Raw genomic sequence first — 22,613 nt, 5'->3', positions numbered from 1 at the left:
TGGTTTAAAAATATGTTCTCCTGTTTTCTTTTCCAAATGGTGCATCTCAGGTGATAAACGTTTTCAACTATATTTAGAATTTTTTTCCTCAGAAAAGGGCAGAAAATCCAAATCAGTGAAATAAATCATGGCTCTAAATGGGGTTGTTAATACTGTATTCTTTGTGCTTTTCCATTAAAATTTCTATTCCAAACCCCTATGTATGCATTCGTGAGTAAATATCGCTCAGTCACTATCAAATGGGGGTGAGTCCTTTGTTCTGCTCTGCTAATTATAACACGCAAGCAAACAAGCAAAGCAAAACAAAACAGTACAGAGAACATTGCCTGAACTTCAGTAACTACTTATTGAATTTGTTTAATCATACTTGATGAAAAGGATCCAGTTGTTTCTAGGTGAGAGGAGCTTCAGAAAAATTTCCCTGTCATTTGTTGGGAAATTGCTTCTTGACCAAGGGAGAGAGCAAGCCATTGTTGTTTTGTGCCTGCTTTGAACTCTGCTGCTCACTTTCTAGGGCTGCTCTGTTGAAAGCACAGTGACAGGTCAAACATGCCTGCAGCCACCCATGTTGAAACATGTCTGATCACATATGAGTAGGATGACTCTTTCCTGTTCCTGAAATGTTCCTTCTTCATAGGGAATTCAATCTTGCCCTTCTTCTGTCTTTATTTGCTATTACAGAGTACACGGTCTTGTTAAATTCACTATACACTGGAAGCTCTTGTTTGTACACAAGAATGAGACAAGTTATGGAGTGTAAGTTTGCTCTTATCTTAAAGGATGCAAATTTATCTGCAGAGACAAAAATTATGCAAGGACCTAAATCTCAATGGAATGATTTCCTTCTTTCCTTTTTTTTTTCTTTCCTTCTCTCCCTTCCTCCCTCCATGAGCACATGTTGCATTGGTATCTTTTGGTTTCAGAGTGAGACTAGGGATGTACTTGCAGGTTGGAGGGTGGTTTAGGTTGTGGTGATATTTTGTGTGTGCTCTAACAAATAAAGCTTGCCTGAAGATCAGAGGGCAAAGCCAGCCACTAGTTAGCCATAGAGTCCAGGAAGCGGTGGCACATACCATTAATCCCAGCACTTAGGATCTCATGCCTTTGTTCCCAGTACTTGGGAGGCACACATGCCTTTAATCTCAGCACTTGGGAGGTTGAGACAGGAAGTGATATGGCTGGGTGGATAAAAGGAAATAAGGTAGGAGGAGAAAGGAGCTCAGTCCTTTTGGCTGAGGCATTGGTGAGGTGAGGGGTGGCTGTGGTCTCTTTGATCTTTCAGCATTTACCCTGATATCAGGCTCCGGGTTTTTATTAAGGCCAATTAGGATTTGTGCTACAGAAGGTATGGCTACAGTGTGAGCTGGAGAAGGGTCTTATGCTCTGTGTAAGACCCTGCAGCAGCCAGGGATTGGAGGAAGTACAAGTTTCTTCATCGACGCAGGCCTGCAGGTAAATTTTGATGTGCATTTTGAATGCATCCGGGCTTGGCTATCCCTGTGACATCTTTGCACTTTGAAGACCTTTGCCCACAGGGATCCCAGCCAGCTCTAGGCAGTTGGCTCAAGCCTGGGAAGGACACATAACTTTCTATCTCCAGGGTAGAGGCTGAGCAAATGAGCTGGTGAGGCTAGGTTGGGGGCATCTGGAAAGCTTGCTTTGTTTTCTAAGTGGACAGGGATGTCAAGTTTAACTGCGTTGGGAGTATGCTAGTACTTAAGATACCCTAGTCCTCAATATTCTGAACTCAGTATGCCAGGATGTGGTGATATTTTATTTGTACTGAAATGTTATTTTAATTTTATGTTAATAAATAAAGTTGCCCTGGGGTCAGAGCTATTAGAGCCATAGTAAGAGCGTGGTGGTTAGAAGAGCTAGGTAGATTTCTGTGTGTTCAGGGATACAGCCCGTATTGGAGACATACGCCTTTAAGACCTGGAGGGCGGTACTTACAGGCAGTGATGAGGCAGTCATGTGGTTGGGTTTACAACCAATGAGAAGGCAGAACAGAAAGATTATTTAAACAGGGACACAGGAAGTACCGCCCTCTCTCGGGGAAGCTAGGAGCACTGCAGGAGGTAAGATTTTATCTCTGAGCTCTGACCTCTCGGCTTTTCTCTTTTACCTTGGCTCTGTGTTTCTTATTTTAATAATACGATTGGTTACATCTACATCTGGCGCCCAACGTGACAAGAATCCATTAAAAACTGCTTGGGGCCGGCTCCCTAGCCGGAGCAGCCGGCTCCCTAGCCCCAGCCCAGGTCTGCTTGGGCTCAGGCCGGACTGTGAGCTGCTTGCTTAAAGCCAGTGCTACAAACAGCTCAGGCCTGCCCTGCTAAACAGGGCCCCTGGCTGTAAAGCCAAGCCTTGACTCGGCTCAGAGGGAACAAGTGGCTGGCTTTAAGCTTTAGCCGGCTACCCCTTCGCTTTCACTTTCACTTTCACTTTCACTTTCGCTTTCGCTTTCGCTTTTGCTTTCTCTCTTGCTTTCTCTCTGTCTCTCTGTTTCTCTCTGTTTCTCTCTCTCTCTCTCTCTCTCTCTCTCTCTCTCTCTCTCTGGATTTACACCTAGGACTCTAGGTGGCTGTTTTGAAATTCGCTCGGATTTCTACTGTTCTACGCAGATTTGGTAAGTCATAAAGGAAACTATTTAAAAGACAAATTTTTTCCACATTTAAAAAAAAAAATGGGTTTTCTGTGTACATTGGAAGAAAATTGGGTTTTGTTTGAAATTTTAGGCAGTCTGACAATGGAACAACTATATGAAAAGATTAGTATTATGGGAATTATGCAGTTAATCACCATGCTTATTCTCATTTTACTATTTAAAAAGATAGTCGATTTAAGTGCCAGGATAACAGCTTTAGAAAAACCTGTTAATTTTAACAGTGAAGTTGGTTCAAGTTTGGATCATAAGGTTACAGAAAGAAAGCCTGTTTTCACACAATCATCCTTAATTTATCCTGTAACCGTACAGCAGATGCCTGATCAAATGGCTACACAAAATATCTGGGCTCCAATTGAACTGATGGATTTTAAAAGGTTTAAGGAGGCAATAGTATCTTATGGCATGCATTCCCCATATGTAAAGCAAATGTTAAACTCTTGGTCAACATATAATAGGATTATACCACAGGACTGGCGGGACCTTGCACAAGCTGTTCTGGAACCCAGCCAGAGAATTCAATTTCTGACTTGGTTTAAGGAGGAAGCTAGAAACGTAGAAACACAATGGAGGGATAAAGGAATACAAGTTTGTCAGGATCAGCTTATTGGAGAAGGCCAATATGCTTCAATACAAACACAATGTTTATATGATGTTCAAACCGTAATTTTATGTCGAATGGCAGCCTTGAATGCATGGGACAGAGTTGATGAACCAGGAAAAAAACATGAGTCATTCACAAAGGTTATGCAAGGCCCTAAAGAATCTTTCACAGATTTTTTAGAAAGACTGGCTTCAGCAGTAAACAGAATGGTCTCAGGATCAGAAGCTAGTAAGGCAATAATTGAAGCTTTGGCATTTGAGAATGCGAATGCAGCATGCAAAAGAATAATCAGGCCGTTAAGGGCAAGATCTGCACCTTTGGAAGATTGGATTAGAGAAACAATTAATGTTGAGGTTGATGAGCATGATACGTGGGTAGGAGAAGTAATTTCAAAAGGTTTGAGGAGTGTTAGATGTTTTGGGTGTGGAAAGCAAGGACATTTTAAAAGGGACTGTAAACAGGTCATTCCTAGAAGCAATGTTTCTTCAAGGAACAATGGCAACAGAATGCCCCTTCCTTCTGGAGTATGCAGAAGGTGTGGTAAGGGAAAACACTGGACCAACGAATGTAGATCAACAAAGGACAGACAGGGTAATCCTTTGCCTCAGTTTTCGGGAAACTCCCGGAGGGGCCTCATGCAGGCCCCCATAGCAAAACCAGTTCAAACCTTTCCTGCAGCTGTAGAGGAAATCCCTGCTCTGAGCGATTAAATAACCAAATGACTATTGGAATAAATCAGGCTGGTCAGGATGATGAAAAAGAGAGAATAGAAAATTCAGGAGAAAACATAAAGAAAATTTTTTGGCAAACTTCTATTAATGAACAGAGACCAAAATTAACGATAAAAATAAATGGTGTTTTGTTGTCTGGTCTGGTAGACACAGGTGCGGACATTACCATAATTGCACCAGAATTTTGGCATCCAGCTTGGCCTCTTCAGGAGGTAAACGTTCAACTGTTAGGAATTGGGACATTATCTGGAGTGAAACAGAGTGCAAGATGGCTGGAATGTATAGGTCCAGAAGGACAGAGAGGAAAATTAAAACCATATGTCGCTAACATAGCTATGAACCTGTGGGGTCGAGACTTGTTGCAACAATGGAATACTCAGATTAAAATCCCTCCAATCTCAGAAACAAATCATAAACTAGCACATGTTTCTGAGAGAAATATTAGAAGGCATTATTTTGAGTGGCCACCAGCCATCCATATTATACAGGAACAGGGCACAACAACTGATAATCTTCCAAAAATACCAACAGCTCTACCTTTAAAATGGTTAACAGACAAGCCTGTATGGGTTCAGCAATGGCCTTTAACAACAGAGAAACTCCAGGCTTTAGAAGAGCTGGTAGAAGAACAGTTAAATGCTCAGCATATTGAACAGTCAACCAGCCCTTGGAATTCTCCTGTATTTGTTATTAAAAAGAAATCTGGTAAATGGAGAATGGTAACAGACCTTAGAGCAATTAACAAAGTAATTCAGCCGATGGGCTCTCTACAATCTGGAATTCCTTTGCCTACTCTGTTACCAAAAGGATGGCCTCTCATAGTTATTGATTTAAAAGACTGTTTCTTTTCAATACCCTTACAAGAAAAAGACAGAGAAAGATTTGCTTTCACAGTGCCTACTTATAATAATTCTCAACCGGTTAAAAGATTTCAATGGAGGGTCCTCCCACAGGGAATGTTAAATAGCCCAACTCTGTGCCAATATTTTGTACAACAGCCATTGGAAGTGATACGTAAAAAATTTCCTAAATCTATAATTTATCATTATATGGATGATATTTTACTAGCTGACTCAAATGCAGATACTTTAGAAAGAATGTTTGAAGAAGTAAAGAAAATTTTGCCTTGCTGGGGATTACAAATTGCTCCTGAAAAAATACAAAGAGGAGATTCTATTAATTATTTAGGATATAAAATAGAGCTACAAAAAATTAGACCCCAAAAGGTGCAAATTAGGAGAGATAGACTACAGACTCTTAATGACTTTCAAAGATTATTTGGAGATATTTCTCATCTACGAACTATTGTTGGGGTAAAAAATGATGAACTGACTAATTTGTTCAAAACCTTAGAAGGTGACAAGGACTTAAATAGTCCAAGAGAATTATCACCTGAAGCTGAGAAAGAATTGGCCTTGGTAGAAAAGAAAGTACATGAAGGGCACGTGGATCGTATTGATCCAAAGCTGGATTGCATTTTGGTTATTTTACCCTCTAGGCATTCCCCTACTGGAATATTAATGCAGAGGGAAGATATTATATTGGAATGGATATTTTTACCAAATAAACCAAATAAAAAATTAAAAACTTATGGGGAAAAAATCTCTGACTTGATTTGGAAAGGAAAATTGAGACTTCGTCAATTAGCAGGAATAGACCCAGCAGAAATTGTCGTACCTTTAACTAAGGAGGACATTGAAAAATTATGGACAGAAAGTGAACCTTGGCAAAGAGCTTGCAGTAATTTTTTGGGAGAAATTAACAGCAAATATCCCAAAAGCAACAGAATTGATTTTATAAAGAGAGCTGATTGGATCTTGCCTCGAATTGTACGGCAAAAACCCATATCTGGAGTTCGTACATTTTATACAGATGCCAACAAACAAGGAAAGGCAGGTTACAAATCAGAAAATTTAAGTAAAGTGGTACAAAGTCCTTATAATTCAGTGCAAAAATCAGAATTGTATGCTATTCTGTTGGTATTAATGGATTTTTCAGAACCTCTCAACATAGTAACTGACTCTCAGTATGCTGAAAGAGTGGTATTACATATTGAGACTGCAGAATTTATCCCTGATGCTTCAGAATTAACTTCACTATTTATTCAATTACAAGATACAATCAGGAAAAGGAGTCATCCTTTATATATAACTCACATCCGATCTCATACTGGTCTGCCAGGCCCTCTAGCACAAGGCAATGATGAGATTGATAAATTATTGATAGGAAATGTGCTGGAGGCCTCAGAATTTCATAAAAAACATCATGTCAATAGTAAAGGTTTAAAAAAGGATTTTCCCATAACCTGGCAACAAGCCAAAGAAATAGTAAAGAAATGTCCTACTTGTTCCTTCTATAATCAAACACCATTACCAGCAGGATGTAACCCAAAGGGTACTCAGAGGAATGAAATCTGGCAGATGGACGTGTTTCACTTTGCAGAATTTGGAAAACTGAAATATGTACACCACACTATCGATACTTATTCAGGATTTCAATGGGCAACTGCTTTGAGTTCTGAAAAAGCTGATTCTGTAATCACTCATTTGCTAGAAGTTATGGCCATTATGGGTATACCTGCACAAATCAAAACTGACAATGCTCCATCATATGTCTCTGTTAAAATGAAACAGTTTTTTGCTTATTACAATATAAAGCATATTACAGGTATACCACATAATCCTACAGGTCAAGCAGTTATAGAAAGGTCAAACAGAACTCTAAAGGATATGCTAAATAAACAGAAAGGAGTAACAAAAACCCCCAGAAATAGACTGCATAATGCTCTATTAACTTTGAATTTTCTGAATGCCAATGAGAAAGGAACAACAGCTGCAGAGAGACATTGGGTAATAGAAAAAACTACAGAATTAAATCAGCCTATATACTTTAAGGATGTGCTGACCTCAGAATGGAAGCCAGGGTATGTATTACGTTGGGGACGAGGTTTTGCTTTTGTTTCTATAGGAGAAGATAAGCTGTGGGTACCATCAAAATTGATAAAGGTTCGATTTGAACAAGAGAAACCTCTTAATTAGAGGAGGTGATAGTTCATCAATCAGCATGAACATCCAATTTAAACTAACTTGTACCTGTAACACAAGTCTTTTCATTTAATCAGATAATAACTTGCCAAAAAGGAACATCCCCAAAATTAGTCTTGGGGGAAGGTTTTTGTTTTTGTCTTTTAGGAGAATGAAGGTTAAGGAATCTGAAGGACACAAGACAAACAAGACAAATGAAGAAAAGGGACAAATCATCTATCCCAGGAAACAGAGTATATGGGAGTATATGGCATATGGGTATATATTATCTAAAAAATTTTATGTCTTCTTAAATGTTTGTTTCTGCTTTTCTCTAAAGATTTAACACTATTGGTTTTCTAATAGTCCCAGTTCAATTAAAATTTAAAGCTGACTTTGGAGTTGGAGAATGGCTCTCTCCTTCTTTAAACTCAAGCATGTTGTTAAAAGGAAAATGCAAACTCCCTGTATCATGCCAGAAAGAGCCATTTTCTGCTATGGGACAGGACAAAAGCCAAATTAATTAAGGGACTATTCTATTACTAATCTCAACTCTTTGATTCTATTCTGATTCTTTAAACTTTTCTTAAAGTATAAATTTTATATCAAAATTTACAAGATTTATATATATATATACATTTTAAACTTTGTTAAGATATGAATGGTCATATAGAGTACTAATTCTAGAAAAAAGGCTTCAATTAGCTGCATATATATGTCTTTGTGTTCGAGTCTCTTATCAGTTTTCTGCAGGAAATCACGGCCAGGCCTAACATCAACTGAAGTCTCCGGAAAGAAGATGGGGCCCCACAACAACAACAACAACAACAATTCCACGTGGACAATAATAATATCACTAAGCTGACAAACATCATCTACAGATCAGCTTTGAACTACAAGGTGCTCAGAACAATTTTGAGATGACTAGCTGAGATGATCCAGTCTCAGAGACTACTTGAATAAGGACTTGAGATAAACCCTGAACTTTGGCTTTATACACAGACTGGATAATAATGAAGGATATAGTTACCTTTCCTAGAATTTGACAATTAACCTAAATTTTTCTTTCAGGATAAAGATAACTTCGCCCATACCCAGCAGGAAGCAATTTTAAGAATATGACACCCACATTGCCAAAGAAGTGGTGTGGGGCGGGTGGTTTTTTGGTTCTTTTAATGGGTTTTGGGTCTGGGATAATTTTCATTATTTAGGGGGGTAGGTTACAAGTTGTCAAGGGTTAGGAAAAAGGCTAAGCAAAGGAGATTAGATTTAAGGTTCTTGTTTAAAAAAAAAAAAAAGAAAAAAAAAAGAAAGAAAAGAAAAAGACAATTACTAGTTTTAAATACTTTACATTATTACCAACTATTAGGATATAAAGAAATGAAAGTTAGTAGTTAGACATTACAATAGAAATTGTAGTCATATTAGATATGTTTTAAAAATTGAGCAGATGTATTTTAGACAGGTCATCTTCAAACCCTTCAGAGATCTACAGAATATGGCATTTAAAATGTTTTAATAACTTAGAAATTTTTCTTTTTTGAGACATGTCGGCTCCTGGCAGTACCAATCTACTTCAGAGAAAATATGGGCATTGAAGAAACTGCATATGGAGTTAATTTTCATTGTGGCAAAAGTTAGCCACTGGACAACAAAGTATCCTCAAATCAACAGGACAAAATGGACAGACAGAACACGAAACAAAGGACTACCGATTCCTGCCAAAACAAGTATGGTTATGGCTTTATCAGAAGGCATCTTCTGAGGCCAGGACAATATGGCACCATCCCTGAAGTGGCCTTCACAATCTGGAAAAGGTACAGTGCCCTTTTCTTTGAAGGCAGCTGAACAGGCAGTGGGCCGATGGCTTCTGTTGTGCAATGGAACAGCAACTGAAAGCTCACGCCTCTCAATAGTAGACTGGCATTTAATAGAGGGATGTGGAGAAGGGCATGCTTAGATGAAGCCATATATACACAGCCAAGAAGAATGGACAGCTGAATTCAAAAACCATCAACCATTTCCAGAATTTAAAATCCTGAATCATGACATGACACTAGTGGAATTCAGGTGTTTCTGGTACATGGACTGCTCTCACCCAATGTGAGGTTGAACTGTTGACCTTGTGTACAACCTACTTCACAAATGAGTCTGTCAGATACCATAAGCCTATAGGCTGAAGATGATGCCCCAACACTGTGGAGAAACCTCAGGTGACTGTCCAGGCAGCTGGCTGTTTCTGTCAACTCACAAAATTTTTGGAAGCTGCTTTTGTGCACTTCTTGTTTTTATTTTTGTTAGCTAATATTATTTCCTTCTTGGGTCTCTGAGGGAGTTGAAGATTAGTTAGTTATAGTTGAAGATTAATTAGGATAGAAAGTGAATTAGATACATTTTGGACTTACTAAAATAGGATAGATAAGGGAATTATTTTCTCTGATTTGTCAAATACAAATGGACTAGACATCGTTTAGGTATTTGTTACTTGTATATATTGTATATAGTTATTGTACTTTTGTATATAGTTTTTCTTTTGTTAGTTATAACCTTTTGCCTTTTTTCTTTTTATTAAAATAGAAAAGGGGAAATGTGGTGATATTTTATTTGTACTGAAATGTTATTTTAATTTTATGTTAATAAATAAAGTTGCCCTGGGGTCAGAGCTATTAGAGCCATAGTAAGAGCGTGGTGGTTAGAAGAGCTAGGTAGATTTCTGTGTGTTCAGGGATACAGCCCGTATTGGAGACATACGCCTTTAAGACCTGGAGGGCGGTACTTACAGGCAGTGATGAGGCAGTCATGTGGTTGGGTTTACAACCAATGAGAAGGCAGAACAGAAAGATTATTTAAACAGGGACACAGGAAGTACCGCCCTCTCTCGGGGAAGCTAGGAGCACTGCAGGAGGTAAGATTTTATCTCTGAGCTCTGACCTCTCGGCTTTTCTCTTTTACCTTGGCTCTGTGTTTCTTATTTTAATAATACGATTGGTTACATCTACACCAGGAGGAGTCCCAGATCTCTGGATCAGTGAGGCTGTAGGCTGACCTTGGGGGTGTCATGGATTCCAGGAGATACACTTGGCCATAAAGTTTCTAAGATCTAAGGAAGATCTAAAGAAGGTTCTTACATTTCACTGTAGTTTGGTTTGGCTTCTGGAGGAAGCTGAAAGGTGTCTTGATAAGGACAGAATGGCTATGTGGCATAGACTACACGCATGGAGCTCTACTCCAGAAACCCAACCATGGTGTTAATTGGATGGAGAACTCTTTTTATGAACTCATATGAGACAATTGTTTTAAAAATCAGAACAGTATATGTTCAGATGGAATAATATACCATAATTATTTTTTTTTGATTTTTCAATATGGAAATTGGAGTTTTTTCTTTAGTTCTAGGAAATTCAATGTTGTTTCTCTCTTGCCTTTTTTTTCTTCCTTTTCCAGTATGAGTAGACGTATATGGGATGTTTTTGCTCAGTTCATTTCTTATTTGAAGCTCTTGTTCATGTTCTTTGTCTCTTTACAATGCTTTATGTATTCTGGATGGTTCCCCCAGCAATACCAGGTTCATTAATCTGATGTTTAATTTGCACCATGCATCTTCTAATACATGAATGCCTGCATTTTCCCCTTTTACTGTCTTATTGGATTATATTAAAAATTCAATTATTTTAAAACCTAGTTTCCTGTCCTGATATTAATGTTCTTAATTTTTCTTTTGTCCTCTTTAATGATTTCAAGCTTACCTTAGAAATTTGGGTATTGTTGGAATTTCCAATTCTTGGAATGCCAGTTCTATTTCTATTTATTGTTTGCTGTAACTACTGATTCTACTGAGGATGGTGTTTGTTTTCTGTGGTTTTTAAGGTAGTGTGTGTGTGTGTGTGTGTGTGTGTGTGTGTGTGTGTGTGTGTGTCTTGCATATTTGAGTAGTCCTAAAGTTGTGTGTAGTCCTAAAGTTGACATTATTTTTGGATGATCAAATCCTCTCCATGTTTCATTCACTAGGAGCTTGTCTAACTAGCCAGCTTATGTTGAGGGTCCCTTGTCTCTGTCCCCTGATTGCCAGCACATAGGCGGCCACCGTGCCTGCATCTGTTTTGTAAGAGTTCCAGGATTTAAACTCTAGCCCTCATGCCCTCATGCTTGCATGACAGTTGCCTTATCCCCCGAATCACCCCTCTGTCCTGAGTTTCAGGCTGTGGTGATGAACCTATTTTCAGTGGAGGCCTTGCTTTCCTGTGGCAATCCTATTTGGGTGCTGTGATAACCTCCTCCAGAACAGATTTGTATTTTTTTTCCAAGAGACACAGAAAGTTTACTGCTACATAACCAGAAACTTTTCTTTGCTATAGGCAGAGACCATTCAAACAGAAAACTACAGTCAAAATGCTGAGTTGTGGAGCCCAGTCCCAGTGGGTACGTCTGCAAAGCAACTCCCACACCTGAGGCCCAGGGAACCCTGGGGAAAATGAATCAGAGGAATGAGCCAAAGAATCAGGGAGTTTGCTGTGAGGGTGTGTCTCCTAGTAGAGTCAGAAGCTACACCCATGAAACTCATGAACATGGCTGCCTAAGCATGATGAACAAGAACAACAGACATGCCCACACGAACAGGGAAATGACCATGAAGCCTCAACCCTACACAGAGAACTGCAGGCACGAAGGAGAGCTCAGTGTGAGAGAGAGCAAGGAGGGAAAAGGCATTTTTATTCCAAAGTAATAAAAATTAATATGTTTTTGTGTTCTTTGTGAAAGAAAACTTTGAGTTGGAAAAATGTCTGTGTGTGTAGCGCTTGCTGCCCAAGCCTGATGACCCAAGTTTGAGCTCCAGGACTTCTATAATAACAGGAGAGAACTAACTTCCCACAGGTGTCTTCCTACCTCCACATAGAAGCCTGCCACATCCAAATCCACATATACCCCCATCATAAACATCCATAATAATACTTTTTAAGTTAAAAAATAACTAATACAAGACCAGTTCTGGTGCTAATTTCCCAGCTTGCTTTTTTTCAACCATGCAAATTTGGATTCCATATCTGTTGCAGGATTGGCTGGGTGTTGAGCCTCAGAAAAGACATTTTACTGTACCCAAAATATGAAGTGGTGACAAGAAAGTAGAAATCCAAAGTACTTTGATATTTCCTCACCTGGTTTTGTTTTTTCTTCTTTGATACATGAACCCTTCTCTACTTCCAAGGTAAACTCATAGGACACTTCCTCATCATTCCACTGAGCCTGTCTGTGCTGCTTACAACACCAGGAATGCCATATTCTCTTCTCCTAGGCTGGCAGGTACCCATGTATTCTTTAGATGCAGATTGGACACTATTTCTCCTGGAACTCTTCATCTGACTCTCTCATCCGAATAGTCTGCGTGGTTCTCCAGAATCCTATGTGTATGTCTCTCATATTCCTTGTCATAATGCAGTCTAATGATTTTCTTGCCTGTCACCTCCTCTGGTTCTCATTTTCCTACAGCACGTGGCAGAACATCGGTAATTAAAGAGAAAGACCGGGTCTGACTCATTTCTGCATCCTATCATTGTTTTGTGGCATTTTCCTCCTTAAAAAGGAGGAAACTAATCTTGCGTCCAAGTATGGAGGTTCTTCCCTGTAATCACTGTACCTTGGAGGTAGGAGACAACCTGAACCAGTTAGTGGGATATTGTCTCAAAAATAAAAATAAAAATAAGGCAACATATAACCAAAACCAAACTAAACCAAAACAAAACCAAACAAACAACCTAGTAAGAAGAATCTTGCAGTCTTTTTTCTCCAAGTGTTTGAGTTAAACGTTTGACGTAGGAAGATCACGCTGGCACCATATCACCCTTAGAGGAAGTTTGTACGCAGGGGGCGCCACTGTGGGGCTATTGGAAGAACCCGGGGAACCAAAGTCAGCACACTCAGATTGGGATGGAGGGAGAGTGTGGCTTGCACAGCTGCTTGAGCATCATCGCCACCATCTGTGACTATGGAGAAGAAGGATCTAGAAGTTTTCTACGCTCCCAGTCTGAACACTGTAGTATGCGGCGACTGTTAATTGAAAGAAGAGTCATATAGAGACCAGGATGACCTTTCCAAGGGGGAGAATAGGTTCTTGATTTTGAACATATTGCTTTTAGAAGTGTTTGCCGATGGATATAGTGAGAAATTATTGGAAAATGATAGTCAGGAGCCAGGAGAGAAGATGAAGCCAGGCAGTAGTTATGGTCCTGCAATTGCTGACTAAAACCACAGAGGAAGAAGAACTGCTTCAAATGATTCACGCTGAAAGGGAATAACATTGGGCTCTGGGGTAGATTAAGACATAATAGCGACAGGAGGTCAGAGAAGAGTAGACAAGGATGCTGGAGGAGAAACATGGGTCAGTGTTTTGCTAGAAGGCAAGGGAGAAGAGATGGGCAGGAACAGACATGGTTCATCTGGGCTAAATGCTACACATGCCGATTCCAGCCCTCACTGATTAACTCCGAGTGAGGCTGAAGGCAGAACTGATATGACCTGTCCTTGGGGCATGATAGGATCCCTTAGGCATCTTATGTAGCAGAGCATCATAAAATTATACATTCATGAATGAATTCACAAAGGGCATTAAGCACTGTGTTACACAGCATTTGGGAGTGTTGCTCAACAGTTCGGGTCCAAAGACAGAGAGTGTGTAATTAAATCACACCATCCTTGAAGGCATTTATACTTTTGGAACGAAGTCAGACTCAGCCTGATAATCAAGGCCTTTCAGCTTTCAGATCAATTCCTTTCCCTGATTATCACTCATTTATAACCATTCATTCAAGAACCTGGAGTCAGCATGGATGAATTACTTCATGACTATAAAGCTCACACCTCCACTGGAACTTGTGGGTTATCCCTGCTGAATTTCACCTCCTTCAGCAAGCCTTCCTAGATTCCCCAGACTGTATGTGAATCCCTTTAACCTCTGAGTTTTATTGGTCTCCTCTGTACAGCACCGATTTTATTGTATTAGCTACAGTGCTCCTGCTTTTCTACATTTGTATATGTTTTATAACTATCCCCACTCGGGTTCTCACTCTCTGGAGGGTTGATGCCAAACTGTTTTTATCTTTGGTGCCCTAAAGTGTCTAATATGGTGACTTGGCTACAGAGGTTTGACACATATTTGAAAACCAAAGGAAGGAATGGTACATAGCAGCAGACATTACCATGGGGATAACTGTATTGAGGCGGAAGTATGAGTTCTATCAGGAGTTAGCACTGAAGATTGGTTTTCAAGTGAAAGTCAAATCTGTTGGGTACAAGAATGAAGGTGACTCTATGGAGGCTTCATTGGGATCTGTGTTGGTAGTGGTTCCATCATCACAAACACAAATAAAATACATCCCAGGTAGCCAGAGGCAGCGAATACACACACACACACACACACACACACACACACACACACACACACACACACACACACACGTACATAACTGTTTATATGTATATAACTATAACATATATACTTTTTAATGACACATTTGACTTACCCCAGTGTCTCTCGGTGATAGGTTTGGGACCCAGGGTTTCAAGTTATATACAGTAGAGAAATAAATGTGAAGGATAATTTCACATGTCAATTTGCCCGAGTTACAGAGTGGCCAGGTTAAACTCCTGAGTATGCCTGTGAAGGTGTTCCATGTGAGATTAGCATTTAAAGTACTGGACTCGGTGAAATAGATTAGTCTTCCCTATGTGGATGAGCATCATCTAATCCACTGAGAATAAAATGCAGGGGCAAGGAGGACCGTCCCTTGGACTGGAATTTATACCAACACCTCCTCTGGCTTGGAAGACTTCAGACTCTCACCAGCTAGAACTGCACCCATTCCAGGGGCACCACTAACCCCGCTGGCTCTCCAGTTTGGACATCCCCAGGTTGCCCAGCCTCTATAACTGAACCAGTTTTCCCTACTAGATCCTCCCTGTTCTTCTTTCCCTGCCCCCGCCCCCCAAACTACCCAGATCCTAACGGGCTCAGTGGCTCTGTTCCCCTAGAACACGCTGTTATTAAACCAGCCCTATTCAAAAACGTATTGATTGAGGGCACTGCTTCCAAGTGCTGCTGTAGTCTGATCTCAGCTGGAGCCTATATTGGAAACGTTGTATCATGTATCCACCAGGATGAGTCACTCAGCAGCCAAGTGCTCATGTAAGAAACTGGTAGAAGTGACCTGGATCATTTCAGTGTTTGTCTGGAAGCCAGTGGAGCCCTACCAAAGCTCTCTTTGAGTTTAGTTGTCATTTCTGGTTAAACTGTTTCTTCTTCTGAGGTCCATCCAGCAGTTCCTGTTTGTCTTCTTCATTTGTAAGCATTTTCTCTTGCTCAAATATCAAAACAAAAAGGAAAATTTGGGATAGGAGTTGTGAATGTTCAGGCATATATCTTATCTGTCAAATAATCTGGCTAAGGACATCGAAGGTGAGGCCTCACAGGCAGGGACACTCAAGGAAGACATACAGAAAAGCAAGGTGCTATATGCATTCAGCTTTCGGGCACACTATGACTTTTAAACAGCACATCCACAGGCCTAATCATTTCCCCTTGACTCCATTTGTATTCCTCAGGCATATGGCATCTGAGATGTGATAGTGCTGTGGAATATTCACCTAGGCTACTTCATGCTGTAAATGATTTGCACTTGGAGATGAATGGAGGCGAAAAGATCAGGAAGGAGGCACAGACATAAGGAGCTTACAGAATCCAGGTTTTGTCCATAAGCATCAAAACACGTCCATTGTCTGAACAGGTGACATCTAATTCGTTTATCATTGCGATAGCCCAGAGTTTGTGGAGGCTCCTGGCCTCCTCTACAAAAGCTGCCAGCTGGAAAGAGAAAAGGAATCGCTTTTTAAATGATTTGATATATTTGCAGAGATCGTAGACCTTCAGGTCAGCAGCAAATGTGCTCACCCATCAAAGAGGAATGATCCTCGAGATTACCTCTAGGAAGTTTGAGTGTATGGAGGGAAACAGCCCAGAATATCTAAGAAGTAATGGAATCATGAGTGAACAAGCAGCTTGGTTTCACCGCAAATAAATCATCCAGGACTGATTTGGAAGCTGTTTAAAATTCACAGTGGAGGGGCACAGAGCCACTGCAATACATCTTGATTTGGGGAATGCATTTGATACTGCATCATGAAATTATACTTATAAAATTAATTGACACTGGCTTGGATCTGAACACTGTCACAGGGATTGATAATTTTCAGGGGATCTGTAAACAAGGCAGGGTGATGAATAGTGCGGCACCCAGTGAGGGTAGTTGATTAGTTAGGGGTGCCACCGAGACTGGTGTTAAGCCTGATCATATGCAACACTGTTATTAATGGCTTCTAAGAGAAAGTAAAGAGAATGTTAATGAAATTTGCAAATTATACAAACCGGGGTGGTGCTGGAATAAATCCAATGAGAATGATGGATAGAATTTATTCTGAGAGATATAGACAGGTTCAATATATGGGTAATAAACAGAAAAATGAAATTCATTTTCAAAAAATGCAAAGTAGTATAGATCAGGGGGCAAAACAAAAGGGAAGCTTATTTCTATAAGGTCGCTAGGAACTTAATTTGTACAACGTTTCGGTCCCCTTCCTCAGGCAGCGACACACCTTTCTATGTCTCTCCTTTGAGTTGTCATTTTCTTCTGTTTATTGCTGTCCACCTGTGCCGTTCTCTGTAGCCTCCCTGAATGGTCTACCCTCTTTACACCTCTACAATTTCTGCAAAGATTGCTCCCTTATCTTTTATCAGTAAAAGTTGACACACTCTTCCATATCCACCTCCTTTGCCTCTATAGAGGGTAGCTTTCTCTATGGTGTGGCCACCTTAGTTAGCAAATGATCATCACTTGGACTCTTGTTTCACTGAATTCTGGCTCTGAATGGGGAGAAAGGGAACTGGCTAAACACACAGATTTGGGGATCAAACAGGAGGAACACATGCCAAGCCTTATACCAACCAACTATGAGTTATGTGGCCTTATGGGAATTCTTGAGATCTTTCCAAACCTCAGTTGTTCTGATAATAAAATGGGCATGATTGAAAGAATTCAAGGAACATTCTCTTTGCAAGCTAGTTTTCACTTTCCATTGTTGTTAAGGTTAGTTATAACATTTGCTTAAGTCTTTTCAATTTGTTCACTTATGAACTCTGAGAGCCATGCATCTGTCCCAGTGTTGTATGTTTCTCCTGGTGACTCAGGGAACCAGAGGGTAGCACACCAACAGGATTGTTTCGGCAGCCTTTCCATCAGCTCCTCTTGCTGTACAGATTTTGTGTTTTGCAGGGAAATGGAGTAGTGAGATAATTCAAGTACACTCTCAATCCCTTTCACAGATGTGAGGGGAATGCATCTGGCACTTCCACTTCGGGGCTATGCATTGCTTCCAACAGCCAGTAGAAGGCTTCCGATTTCTCTCTTGAAGTCTGGTGACATCATGTCTGCAGCGGTATGGGGATATATGGGCCAGATGTAGCCAGATGGGTCACAGGTGAGAATAAAGACAGGAGCCATGTAGAATGGTCAAAGGGCCATCTAGCCTGATTTATGAGGAGAAGCTTTGGGGAGTATAATGATCCTCATGCAATACTTGTAATTACCTGATACATGGCACCCCAAGGAGGGGTCAGGGCCATAACAGTTTATAATACATGGAATTAATAGTTTGGATAGCAAAGAGAAAGAGGAGCTGGAACTCAGTAGTTCTTTAGACTGATGCTACTCTGTCCTCGGGGTCTGGTATAGTCATTTTGGGTGTGAGCTTGGCTCCCACATGTGTGGACTTTCTAAAAACAGCTGAAGCACCAGGGAGATTTCAGCCAGTCGCTCTCTAAGATATGGTATGTGTTGTCTGACACATAGATATGCTAGAAACTTCCCAGCATGTCTTCCCACACATTTGCCAGAAATTTACTATTTATCAGTTTTTTGTTAAGTAACGAACATCTCAGCTGAAGCTGTTTGACAAGCATGGGTTTATAGTGCCATACAGTTTGACTAATCTGCACTAAGTTATGGCCAGGATGGACTCTGATTGGGTTTATGTAGATTCATATGGGTTCCCAAGACATGCTCTCCTCACAAGACTACAGAAAATAAAGTGAAACCATGGGAGCCTATTAAGAATCTTGGTTTACACCTGTGGTGCTATTGTGTTCCTCAATATATTGTGTACCCTAATAAACTTATCTGGGGTCAGAGAACAGATCAGCTACTAGATAGACATAGAGGCTAGAAAATGGTGGCACACACATCTTTAATTCTATCACTTGGGAGGCAGAGATTCATCCAGATCTCTGTGAGTTCAAGGCTGCACTGGAAACCGCCAGGTATGTTGACATACACCTTTAATCTCAGGAAGTGATGGCAGGAAGTAGAAAGGTATATAAGGCATGAGGATCAGGAACTAAGTTTGTTTAGCTTTCAGGCTTTTAGCAGCAGTTCAGTTGAGATCCTTTTGGGTGAGGACTCAAAGGCTTCCAGTTTAAGGAAACAAGATCAGCTGAGAAGTTGGCGAAGTGAGGTTGGCTATGCCTTGTTTTATTTCTCTGATCTTTTAGCATTTACCCCAATACCTGGCCCCTGAGTTTTTTATTGAATAAGACTGTTTAGAAATTTGTGTTACATACACCACCTTTACTAATATCTACTGTCCAAAGTGTATTACATGGCCAAGTTCAATATTAGAGAGGCAAGAGGTGCATTCAGATTACATTATGGATAATGTAAAAGTCACATGAAAAGAACATGTGATTATGTAATGGGAAAAAAATGAAGAATCACAAACAGCAACTCCATCCGTACAACCAACCTCTAATTCTCATCTGTTGCTCATGCACAGTCAGCAAACAACACCTGTCCAGTTCTCATCCCTGGCCAGCTGTTCTCACCCCTTCTGATCCAATCTCTGGATACTACGTTTTGAGCCTTTCTTTGATGCCCAATTCTCTAGCTAGTATAATTCTGACTTCCCCTCTTCACTTGTCTGTACAACATGGGAGGTACTTGAAACCCAAGGACCCTTCTGTTACTGCCCATGTGGCATGTCATTGGGTATCTATGGATTCAGACAGAGCTAGAAAGGAGCTATTATTTCTCATTGCTCTATTAAATCCTGCTTGCCCTATAGAGAGGAGGGAACTTTAACAGGAAGTCCCTAGACAATATTTCTAGGCACTAGAGAATGTGGCACTAAAATAAATTTTCTTCTTCCCATGATAGAAATCTGGGCTGATTTCAATGAAAGTTTTTTTCTTTTTCAAGCATGATTGTGGAGTCAAATCAGGTCATATATTGGAGGAGGAGAATCAGTATTTCGGATGCATTGAGTAGTATTTGGAAATTCATAGAGGTTTTGGCAGGCTTCTTATAAAATACTAACTTCTGATAAGTAACTATGGTTAGCTTACAGTAGTTGAGGGAAGAAGGGACATAAAAAGTGGCTAGTCTGCAGTCAGTCAGTGGGGAGGAAAACCTGTTTGAGCCTGGCACCCGGGCAGGCCAGCAACCCCTGGGGAACTTTCCAAACTCATGATCTTTTATTCTCCTCTGTGGAAGCTGTGTACCATTGATCTCTTTTTTGTTTCTTGGCATACCATGCTCTTCCTCTCCTCAAGACCTTTACATTTACACTCACCCCTGTCCTTGTCCCATGTGCCCTTCCCCAACTTTGCCTGGTTGGCTCCTTCTTTATCTTTTACAGCTATTTTTTTTTAATAACCATCACATCCATGTTTGCCTCTGTCCTGTATTTTGTCAGATATCATTAGCTTTTTTATGCCCTGTAACTTCTTCTCAGGGTCAGAAAGTTAGAGGATGTGGAGGGATCAGGAATTAATTCATTTTGTGGGTAGGCCATGCACCTCTATTGGAAGCTTCTATCAAAAGGACACTTCCTGTGACCACAGCTTCCTCCTGGTCTTGCTATAGTTGAAATGGGGGAGGTGGTAGAATTTTTAGGAGGTGGGGCATATGGGAGGTCCTTAGGTCATTAAGAGGATTATGAGCTCGTCTCTCTCTTTGCCTTGGTCTCTCTGTGTGTCTATTTTTTGTCTGTCTCTCTCTGTCTTCCCGTCTCTGTCTCTGTATCTGTCTCTCTTTATCTCTGTCTCTGTCTCTCTCTGTGTTTCTGATATTTCATTGAAGTAGCAGAATGCCCTCTTCCATGTGCCTGTTGCTCTTTAGGTTGGTGAAGTTTCTTATCTATTTCGATCTTTTTCTCCCAGACCCCAAACTTGACTTCTTGCTGGAGTCTCTCAATATTTTTTCAGTGGATAATTTTCTTTAAGCTTTACTTAGTCACTTTGTTTCAGTTTTCCATTTACTTCCTGCAGGACCCTAATTAACACAGTACCCATTTAAGTATGTTGCCTCAATCCCCTTCACTAATTTTCTCTCCCTGTGCACAGCCATACAATTATATAACTTATTTATTAGCTTATGCCTGTGCTTTTGCAGTTGTGAATTTTGTAAAAATGAGGACAAAACTCATTTTATTTATTACAGTATAGTCTTCACATGATATTATATGTCTGGTTCAAAAATATTTGTTGTATAGTGTGTAAAAGGAAATGATGAATAACAAGATACTAACAGGATTCCTAGAAAAAAAAAAACATCTTTTTGAGCAATTGCTGTTTGTGAGGACTGTGCCCATGACTAACTCAGTTATGATTCCCTATAGGTATATGTGACTAATATGTCTGAATGGAGATAGAAGGTGGACACTAGAGGTTACCTTTCCAGAAGACACTGTTAGCGGACAATGCCTTTGGGATTTGAACACCTTTCTTCCCAGCTCCACTTGCTATGCTTTATATCACCCTGTTGACCTAACCGGTTGGGCACTGGAAAGTTTCCTACAGCTTTTTAGACTTTCTCAATCTTTCATTTGGTTGTAATATAGCATGGGACCAATAACTAGATTAAGACTCTCAGCTTCCCTTGGATGACCAGGGCAGGTGAATCAGGTTCAGACTAATGCAGCCAGAAGAACCTCTCCCTTCATCACTTACTTCCTTAAATGAGCTTGGCTTGCTGGGTGGTGGTGGCACATGCCTTTATTCCCAGCACTCAAGAGGCAGAGGCAGGTGGATCTCTGTGAGTTCGAGGCCAGCCTGGACCACAGAGGGAGTTCTAGAAAAGGCGCAAAACTACACAGAGAAACCCTGTCTCGAAAAACAAACAAAACAAAACACACACACACACACACACACACACACACACACACACACACACAAAACAAAAAAACAAAAAAACAAAAAACAAAAAACAAACAAACAAACAACAAACCAAGAGCTTGGCTTATGCCTGTGATAGTCAGGGTAGCTAGCTATTCTCACTCAGCAGAGTCTGCCTCTGTGTGCCTGTGTGTATCACGATCTGCCCTTATGGGTATAGAAGGTGTGAAAAGAGGTTAATTCCACACTAAGTGGAACACCTGTCAAAAAATTAAGGCCTTAGGTTTACAAAGCTCCAGCCTCCCTTTGATTATTACTGGAACTCACACAGGCAGAAGATAATCTCTAAATTATACAGGACTTCATGATTAAAATATTTTGCCCCCTTTTTAATAGTTCAGAAGGAAAGAATATGTGGCTTTGGAGGCTCAGTGTAAAATTAAGTGATAACTGATTCATAGAGAAATATAATAAATATGCAAAAAGGAACTAAAATAAGCATTTCTAATAGGTCTATACCATAAGAAGTTTCTATGTGTAAAATTGAAAGACTTCCTAGGGAAAATCTTTGGCCCATTTGCTTTTAAACTCACTTTTTATGCTCTTTTGTTACAAAAAAATGTTTCAAGCTCCATTATCTCCTTACAATAGAACACGATCAAAGAAATGTTCTCTGAGCTATGGAGTTTCCAGAAAGTTGGCCTGCAGAAAACCTTTGCGGAGGGCATGGACCTCTGGAGCCTCCTGCCAGCCCAGGCTTTGGGTAGGAAGCATCCTTGTTCTGATTTTTCCTCCAAAGACCAAGGCTATAGCTGTTCCCAGACATAGTCCATCAATGAAAAGATCTCAGAAATATTTATGGAGGCCATCTGGGTTAGACCTACCAGGAGAGAGAATGAAGGATAGCAACAGACCAGAAGGGATTCTTGAGTTAGCTGAGGGACCAGACACACATCTATGGTCACCAGTTGTTTGGGGAATTGGATGAAAGATTAGAATCTGGAGAACTCCAAAACTGAGAGTGGATTGCCACAGGGGTGACCTCTGGGCATGTGAGGTTAGCATTCCTACTGGTAACCAGATAATCCAGATTACCAGAAAGGAATGAGAGGAGTGGGTTCCTGAAAAAATGGATTATCATTGGCAAAAGTTTGGAGTTGCATCTGCCTCGAAGAAAGCTTCTGGTTGGGATGAAGGCAGCAGACAGCCTGGGAAGTGTGTTCAGAGTCCATGTAAACTCTGAGAGTACCTTTGCCTCTCTTAAGACTTGCAGCCTTGCTTTTCCTTCAGCTCTTAATTTTCATCTTCCTAAAACATTAAGAGAATGGTCAGAAGAGATGGGAAGAATGAAAACAAGCCTTTTTACACCTTAGCATATTTT

Source organism: Peromyscus maniculatus, chromosome 14 (genome assembly GCF_049852395.1).
Source record: "Peromyscus maniculatus bairdii isolate BWxNUB_F1_BW_parent chromosome 14, HU_Pman_BW_mat_3.1, whole genome shotgun sequence".
Classification (NCBI taxonomy): Eukaryota; Metazoa; Chordata; class Mammalia; order Rodentia; family Cricetidae; genus Peromyscus; species Peromyscus maniculatus.
Note: the sequence above shows the minus strand (reverse complement) of the source record.